A 10,227-nucleotide genomic window follows, 5' to 3' on the forward strand; every position below is an offset into this window, starting at 1 on the left:
TGAGGGTGGTTTTTGCCATTTTAGGCTCCGCTTATTTTGTGATAAAATATTTTTTAAAATATTTTTTTTTTTTATTTTGAGCGTTTTCGATATTCAGAAAATGAGTTAATGGAAAAGTATTTTTTAGAGAGAAAATTAAATTATTTTTAAGGAAAAGATTTTGATAATCTTATTAAAATACGAAAACACTTATATATGCATAGTGTAAACACATATTATTTTTTAATGTTGCAATTAAATAATAAAAAATATTTTATGAATAATTTTGTTAAAAAAATTTTTATATAAAAATTATTTTCTATGGAATAAATAGAGCCTTTTATTTTGCTTTTTGCTCTTTGTAATTAAACCCTAGTTGGAATTGGAATTTTTGGAGTTGATGATCCAACCTCATGAATTTTGATTTCATTTGATTTGAAATTTTTTTAAATTCACCCTTAAGGACTTGTATATTTGTCGCTATAAACATGTTTTTTAATATTTTTGTAAATAATAGATATATTAATAATATTTTTTAATTTTTAATTTTTTAATTACTTCTTATAAAATTTTATATTTAATTGAAGTTAAATATAAGTAGATGAAGAATTTTAGAAAATCTCCAATTAGACCGATTCAAAAGTTTCCTACCATCTGTGCACCGGTAATATTATACTAGCTCGCCTTGATTAAAAAATCTTCTTTTGCTAAGGTAATCTATATTTATATTATCTATAAATATATGAAAGAAAGACTATTGACTTTATTCAAATTACCTTTCATTTTTAAAATTAATTACAATTATATTTTTATTATTTAAATTAATTTTAAAATTTATATAAATCTAAAATTGTTAATTTTAGAGTTCATATAAATTTAAAATTCTGAATCTACTTATATTTAACTTCAATTAAATATAAAATTTTATAAGAAGTAATAAAATAAATTAAAAAATTAATAAATAAAAATAAAAAAATAAAAAATATTATTAATCTATCTATTATTCACATAAGCAATCATATGCATTTTTTTATAATCCTTTACTGATTGGGTGGTAAATTGTGGGTACAAGTTATCAAAGATTGTATATTTGCATAGCATCATAAAAATAATGCTCTCCTTAACCTTGCACTACACTCAACACCTGTCGATAATAATTTATATATATATTTAAGAGAGCAATATTTTTTAAATTCTTTCAGTATATTCAAATAATTAGCCCTCAGGATTACAACCAAAAAAGCAGTTTCTTTACGATGTGAATTAATATCCATGTACGGCATGGAGCGAAGGACAGTGAATCCGCCCATTTTTTAATGGAAAGTATGCATGAATGGACAGTGAATCGCCCGCAACGTATCTATAAATACACGCGATTCCTTAAACGCAGCACGCTCTGTATTCTTCTTTCCTCCATTGTCTTCACTCTCTTGGTGACCACTGAAGACCAGAGAAGCCAAATACACACTGCCTTCACTCTCAGTAAATAATCATCCATTCCCCAGTATTATTTGTGCTTTCTAGCTTTCTGCTTGAATGAGTCTTTGATAGTCTTGTGTTTAGCGTCTATTTTTTTTTCTTAATTGGTCTCTGATACTCTGATTTTGGTTGTATTTCTGTGTCAATCTGTGTTTTCATTTCTGTAATAACAAGCATTTTTGGTATGAATCCATCTATATTTTGGGAAGCTGATAAGTCACTTATGAGATGATCGTTTCTGTTTTGATTGCAAGATGGAAGAAGCTGGTGGATCCTGTCCAAAACCAACGAAACGTTCTATCATAGCCAGGCCTGGGTTTGGAAGTAGCGGGCATCCCATGCCATTGCTCAGCAACCACTTCAAAGTTTCTGTCAATGTCACAGATGTCGTGTTTTACCAGTATAGTGTATGTTCACCCAGTGGTTTTCTGCTTATTGTCTGCTTTGTTTCTGGTATTTCAATATATATATATGCCTTATGCCTTACAATGTTGCAGGTTTCTATTACTGCCGAAGATAACAGAGTTGTTGATGAAAAGCGAAAAATAATTGATAGGCTTTGCCAGACGTACTCATGTGAACTAGCTGGTAAAAGCTTCGCATATGATGGTGAGAAAACCCTCTATTCATTGGTTCGTCTGCCACAGTCCTGGATGGAGTTCACTGTAGTTCCTAAGGAATCAATTGCAAAACGGTATGTGAATTTTCCATCCACTTCTATGATTTGCGTGTTGGAGTGTTTTATGCTGGAATTAACTTGTGTTGAATTAAACTTTCTTTGCATGATAATGGAAGTTGCAACGCTGATGGTGGTCGTAGCTTTGCGGTAACTTGTGAGAGGTCTAAACGTCGTTTGCGGTCAGAGACTTTTAAAGTGGAAATAGTTTATGCTGCGAAAATCCCTTTAAATTCCCTTGCTCTGTCTCTCCATGGAAATGAGACAAATAATAATACTCGAGATGCTTTAAGAGTGCTGGATAGTATCTTGAAGAACAGGCAAAGCCGGTGGCTTCCGTTAAGGCAGACATTCTTTCATGACGATCCAAAGAACTTCACTGATGTCGGAGGAGGTGTAACAGGAGTTAGGGATACCATTCCAGCTTCCGTACCACTCAGGGTGGCTTGTCTCTTAATATGGGTATTAAGTTTTTATTTTTTTGTTTAAATCAAAATTTGGTTTGAGTAGAATGTTGTGTTGTGTTGTGTTGTACTTGTAATTTCTGTGTTTTTAATTTGTTGCTGCTTATTCATTGATGTCTGCCATTCTTCTTCTTTCCGGTGTGCTCCAGATGTGACTATGACGATGTTCCTAACCCCTGGACCAGTGATTGATTTTCTGAAAGCTAATCAGAATGTACAGGATCCATGCTGTATTGACTGGGTGAAGGTAATAAGTTGCTAAACTGCATCCGCAAAATCCAGCATAGTTTTGTGTTGTTGAAAATTGATTTATATGTTGATCTACAGGCCAAAAGTATGTTGAAAAATTTGAGGGTTAAGCCAAGGCACCGTAACAAGGAATATAAAATTATAGGCTTGAGCCAAAAGGTCTGCAAGGAGCAATAGTAAGCGGTTCTTTGCCATCTGTGCCTTTTCCTTCTTTGAATTGTCACTCTTCGTTTTGTATCCATTGTGAACCTCTAACTTTGCTCTCATTTCCTAGTTTTTCAATGAAAGTGAGAAGCCATGATTGTGCAAATGGTGAGCCGCAGGTTGTGAAGATAACAGTGTATGAGTATTTTACTAAACACTGTGGCATAGAACTCACTGACTCTGCATGTCTGCCTTGCCTTGATGTTGGCAATACTAAACAACCAATCTATCTGCCAATAGAGGTATGCTGAATTTTCTTACGCAACATTCTTATTTTTAGCTTGTGTTGCTTTAATCTTGTCTTACTTCCTATGCTTTTCCCTGTGTTGCAGCTTTGTACGCTTGTTCCGCTCCAGCGTTATGCAAAAGCTCTATTCCCAACTCTAAGAGCATCTTTGGTTGCAAGTTCTAGACAAAACCCTCAAGATAGAAAACGAACTGTGATTGATGTAAGTCTTCTTTTATCTGTATGCTATTTTTATGTGGCCTTAACTAATGTAAAAGCATTTGTATCATTTGGCAGGCTGTGAGAAACTACCGTTGCGATGATGATTCTTTGCTTTCTGCAAGTGGTGTTTCTATAGAAAGACAAATGATGCAAGTTGACAGTCGCGTACTTGAAACTCCAACGGTAAATCTTTCTTTTTCTTGTTCCGCACCCCATCTGTGATTCTCTCTGTGCATTTAAATTGATAAAATGCATCTGCATGTAATACGCAGTTGAGGGTAGGAAACAAGGAAGACTTTTTCCCCAGGAATGGTCGGTGGAACTTCAATCACAAGGTACTGTGACTCTCTATTTTGGCTGAACTTTGCTGATTTTATATTTCATTTGTCATCTATTACGTCTAATGTTATTTAAATCTTCTCCAATTGCAGACTCTTTTCAAAACCACTTGCATTGATCGATGGGCTGTGGTTAACTTTTCTGCTCCCTGCTATACTGATAAAATCTTCCATGATCTCATAAGCTGTGGAAGGAGAATGGGCATAGTATGTTCTTGAATTACATTATTATTTTCAATCTTTACCTTTGTAAATTCTGTTTCTATGGCTCATATGCCTGTTCTATATATGCGTCCTTGAAGCAAATTGAAAGCCCACGTACCCCAATATGGGAGGACCCAAAATCTAGAGGAGACAAACCTCTTGATAGAGTAGAAAATATGTTTGAGATGCTGAACAGAGCTAAGCTTCTGAAAGATACCCAGTTTATTTTGTGCGTCTTGCCAGAGAAGAAATCTGACATTTATGGTATATTAATCATCTGTCTCTGTATTACATTTCTTAGGGTAACTCATTGAAATTACTTGACAAATATGTTCTCTTGCACTCCCAGGACCATGGAAGAAGAAATGTCTTTGTGATTTTGGCATTGTTACACAGTGCATTTACCCATCCACGATTAATGATCGGTATCTTACCAATGTACTTCTTAAGATCAATTCTAAGGTATTTCTTGAAAATAGGACCATGAAGTATCTCTATTTGTTTATCCTTTAGATGAGACATTGAGTTAAAGTTGTGTCTTTTATTATAGCTTGGAGGAATTAATTCTCTGTTGGCAATTGAGGATTCCATGAAAATACCCCTCATAAAAGATACTCCTACAATGATTTTGGGCATGGGCGTGTCTCTTGGCTTTCCTGGCCGATCAGATATACCATCAGTAGCCGCGGTAAAATTTGAATTCTAATGAATTTTTTCATGCTCAGTATTGATAATGTTGCTATTTTCAGGTTGTCGGATCTCTATATTGGCCACATATTTCAAGGTATAGAGCTTCTGTAAGAGCTCAATCTCCTAAGGAGGAGATGATTGATGCTCTATACAACCCTTTAGCTAATGGGAAGGATGATGGTATGATGAGGTAATGTAGTAAATAGATTTCCATCACATTTGTCAGATTATCAACCTTTGAAGCCTTATTTACATCCTTGGATCCATTGAAATAATGGTTTCTGGTAACAGCAAAACTGTCTTTAATTTCATCAGATAGTCCCATAATCAATATTGTACATAAACATTGCAAAGAATTGTTGTTTTCCTGATTCTATCACTCATCTGAGTTGAGGAATTGTTCACTGTTGCAGGAAGCTGCTAGAGGACTTCTGTCACACAAGCAATGGAAACAAACCAAAGCACATTATTGTTTTCAGGTATCACTGCATTATGTTAATTATATTTTGACTTCTAATTTGTTTATTTTTTGGGAAATTTTCCAAATGTCTAGGTTCTAGAAAATTTGAGTGACACATGGATTGCTGCCAATTTGTTTATTTTCCATCATAGGGCAATGCCTTGGTGGGATAACAACACTTGGCAGTGGCCCTGAGAATGCCTCACCTATCAATATTCAATCGGTGCCTTTCATTCAAAATTCTCTTTGAAGGACCTGAAGAAAGTAAATATGAGGCTTAGAATTGTCATTCTTGATTGCGCATTTAACAATGAGATCTAATGTTGCACCTGTAAGCACAATTAATGGGTGCGAACAAGATTATTCTACTTGTTAAAATTATCTTTTTCTTTCTATTTAAACTGTTTAATTATTTGCATTATTAACAGCCAATTAGAACTTAATTATGGTAGATAAGATATATTTGGGATTTATTTGAATATACTTGTTTCCTACTGCTGGATTCTTTTGGTTGATGAACTTCGACTTGATGCTTTCAGGAATGGAGTGGCTGAGTCACAGTTCAGTAAGGTTTTGAACGTTGAAGTGGAGCAGATCCTAAAGGTTCTGCTACAGATTTGTGCCTATTGTAGTACTGTACTTGTTCTTTTTGCTCCATTGTAAAGTTTGTGGGCTGCTGTAGGACCTGCTGATAAGGGGAGATATAAAATGAATTTTCCAATTGTTGTTATTTTCAAGTTGATGAACTTTCTTGTTTTACAGGCCTATCAGGATCATTTTAAAAGTGAGGTAGACATTCCCAAGTTCACGGTAATTGTTGCTCAGAAGGATCGCCACACTAAGCTATTTCAAGATATTAGCCCTGAAAATGTTCCTTCTGGTCAGTTAGTCTGCAGAGTTGTTTTATTTTTATGTTTTTTCATTTCTTTGTTTTTCATGATGCAATACCCCACAAAATTTCACAGGGACCGTTGTAGATACAGAGATTGTGCATCCCAGAAACTATGATTTTTACTTGTGCGCTCATGCAAGCATGACTGTAAGTATTCTGCCTCCTCTCTCTATCACACACACAGTGATGCTTGATCTGATACACCTGCGAGCATAACCTCGGTTTTCTTAATAACGAATCAAACGCGTATGCATTATTTTTATTTTTCTGCATTATGATAGGGAACTTCAAGGCCTGCACACTATCATATCTTGCTTGATGAGATTGGATTCTCTCCTGATGAGTTGCAAAATCTTATCCATGCTCTTTCTTATGTGTAAGCTTTCAAGCTCGAATTCCTTCTCATCCATCATTTGAATGCAAAATTTTTCATCCTCATGATCATTTGATTGGATTTACTTATTTTTCAGGAACCAAAGGAGTACTACCGCTATCAGAACAGGTAATTTTACTGCACATTTCAATACTCAACAAGATAATTCGTAGTGCCTTAACAATGTTGTTGTTGTATTTCCTGCAGTGGCTCCTTTGCGTTATGCTAACCTTGCTGCACGACAGATGGGGCAGTTTATGAAGTTTGAGGATAATTTGTCTGAAATCTCTTCAGGACAGGGTCCAGTTCCAGAGCTGCCTAGGTTGCACGAGAATGTTGCTAGTTCGATGTTCTTCTGCTGATGTGCTGCTGATTGTTCTTCCTAATATAGTAGTTTTGCGTTTGTTGGCTATAGCTGCCAGTGTGCTAAGGCTTACTACTACTGTTTCCTGTGGAGCTGAATGCTTTCTGACAGTACTATAATAAAGTTTCCTTAAAGCTTATCCTGTTTCTTTTAATAACTAAAATATAATATTTTATAATCGTTGGTACCAATGACATTTCTCTAAAATGAAGTATCTACGTGAAGATCATGATAAATAGAGAGTGTGTTTATTTTTATTTAATTAAAAAGATGATAGGAAGGGTTCACAAACTCGCTATGATCACGCCTTAGAGATCTTTTACGGTGAAAAATGTACCAGATGGTCTCGTTTTGATGTTTTCAATGTAAGGAAAATGATAGTGACCTGGCATTTCCCAAATGAAAGTTGGTTTGCCCAAAATTTTGCCACAAAGGTTTATAGGTCCAAAACTTCATTCATTCGATTCATATTAATTAGAATGCTTTGGGGCGAGATTAGGGATGGCAATGGTCAAGTTTTTGCAGACATCCAATCCGATCTAATATGGTTAGGTTTAGGTAGTATATAAATAGGTTGCGGATTGAATTGAAAATTTAATACTCCTAATAAGTTCGGATTTTATATATTGGGTATTCATTACTCAAATTTATTTATATAAATACTTAGTTAAATATAAAATATATGTTTTTATAACAATATTTATAAATTTTTAAAATTTTATTTTATATAAAATAAAATTAACATATTTTATAGAATTTTTAAAATTTTAAAATATAAACTATAAATAAAAATAATTTTTATATAGATTTTTAATTAAAATATATAAAATTAATTGGATTCGATATTTTTCAGATAATAATGATTGAGTTTGAGTTGTTTAAGAATAAATTTTAATCGAATTTTAAGACAAATTTGAGTATTAATCAAATTTGAGTTTAGCTAATTATAATTTTTGTGAGTACCCCTATCTCTATGTAAAATTGTAAGGAACCGTAGACACTAAAATATATTGGAATAAAATATAAAAAAAATTTTATAAAGTTAAAAAATTAAATTTAAAACAAAAATTAAAAAAAAATTAAATTTTATATATTGAAATACATCATAAAATACAAAATTTGAGAAGTTACACTCTTTTCTCCCTTTATCCAATTTCTGTTCATTTTATGTTGTGTTGCTGAAAGGAGGATTGCTACTGTTTTAATGATTATTTTCATTTATTATATTATGAATTCTTAATATTAAAATTTGTATTTCTTAATTTAAATTATTAGTGATGGTGAGTTCATATTTTATATTATATTTAATAATAAAAGAAAATATAAAATATTACAATGATAATTTGTTAGCGATATTATGTTTTTTTTCTGTGCAGCAACAACCCATTTAAATATTTGATTATGAATGCAGCGGCAGGAAAGAGTATACAACGTTGGAAACTTAGAGTGAAGGAAAAGGCAGAGAAAAGAAAGAAAGAAGAAGGGAAATCCATGTGTCAAGTAGGTAGGATTTCACTTAAAATTTTAAATTTATTATATTTATGTAAAATGAAAATTTTAAATTGTATTTATTAATGATAATTTTTCCTATCACATTTTAATTCTATTACATTTATGTCAAATAATAATTTTTAATTAAATTTATTAATAATAATTTTTTCTTTATTTTGTAAACTGTTATAATATATAATTATTATATAATTTAATTTTTTTAAATATAATCCTTAATTAATTTGATCTTTCAAATTTAAATATTAAAAAAATAATTACTAAATATAATTATCATATATTATCATGCTCCTTAATTTTTATTTTGAGAACGTCAATGACTGTAAAATCAATGCTCATATTTATTTTAAAAGAAAACTACAACTGTTTAATATAATATTTTTAAACACATTTACTGCAATAAAATTTAGTGTTTAATTACTGATAATTTGTCAACAAAAAAATGTTTAATTTCAAAAAAATTCTATGAATATTATATTACTCTGTAGTTATTGCCATGACTAAAGGTTTAATTTTCTTTAAAATATTTATTCTAAATTAGAATCAAACTTCATGGGATACTTAATTTTTATGAGAAATTAAGGATTGAATTTTTTTTCTAAGCATGTCTAATTATTAAAGATAATGTCTATCCATTAATTTTTAAATTATTTTAAAAAAAGTCAATATTAATTTTTTTTTTGTATTTCCTAAACAATTATAATATATAACTAGTAAATATAGTTATCATCCACTATTATATTCCTTAATTTTTAATTTCAAAACATTAACTGTAATTATATTTAGTATTTAATTGCTGATGATTTGCCAATGTAAGACGTGTAATATTTCATTAAATAATAATAATAATAATAATAATAATAATAATAATAATAATAATAATAATAAAGAATAACTTATGGCCAATAAAAAAAAAAAAGAAAAGCTTATGGCCATTAAGGCCACTAATTTGAAAGTAATTGCCAACTTACTTGATAAAAGTTTATGGCTAATATTTTAGAGTTTTAATATTTTAAATAGCAATGTTAAAATTCTTTCAATTAAAAAATAGCTTTTTTTTAGTTAACAATGATTTAATGCCCTAAATAAATTTAATATGAACTTTCTCTATCTCTTTGCTTATAAATAGTTAATAACTTTTGGTTTTTGTCATTTGACATACACCAAACTTTTTTCTTCTCATCAACCATTATCTCTTCATCAATTGCTCTTAAATCCTCTTTTAATTTGCTCTATTATTTTTCTTGTTTCTTTTAAGAATTATTAGTTTCAATTCACAAATCTTATTATTTTTAATTCTTATTTTACTTTTCTCATTCCATTAAGCACAAGAAAATTAAAATAAATTAATTTTTTTTATAAAAAAAGAGTTGAACTAACATAAATTACGAATTAAATTAAAATAATCAAATAAAAATTAATATTATATTATAGTTAATTAATATAAAGTCAACCTATATTCTCTATATGAAGTTACCCAAATACATAATTGTTGTAAAAAATCACACCCACACAAAATAAAAAACACAAAATTTAACGTGGTTCAGCACAAGCCTATTCCACCAATAAATTCACTATCAAGAAAAAATAATTACAACTACTAATTATTTTTTCTCACCCTCACAAATTACTCAAATAAAACTAAAGGAATTTGACGCACCTCTCCACTTCGTGAACTCTCTACAATGCATTCCATATAATGGCTAACTAACTATTCATATATACAGGCCACTAAAACCTAGCTCTTTTAATATTCTAATTATTAAACTTCATAATTTAAATTATACTAAACTTCCTAAACTAATTGGGTAAATTTTAACAATCAGATGTACTTGAACTTATATAGTTGTAACACTATAGTCCTTTAATTTAAAAATATAACATAAAATCCTCAACTT

The 10,227-nt window shown here is 30.6% G+C and overlaps 1 pseudogene; it reads left to right on the plus strand.

Moving 5' to 3' along the window:
• The first annotated feature begins 1,334 nt into the window (after positions 1 to 1,334).
• Positions 1,335 to 6,959, plus strand: LOC131168997 (protein argonaute 16-like; annotated as a pseudogene).
• The last annotated feature ends 3,268 nt before the right edge of the window (positions 6,960 to 10,227 follow it).

This window comes from Hevea brasiliensis, chromosome 10 (genome assembly GCF_030052815.1).
Source record: "Hevea brasiliensis isolate MT/VB/25A 57/8 chromosome 10, ASM3005281v1, whole genome shotgun sequence".
NCBI lineage: Eukaryota > Viridiplantae > Streptophyta > Magnoliopsida > Malpighiales > Euphorbiaceae > Hevea > Hevea brasiliensis.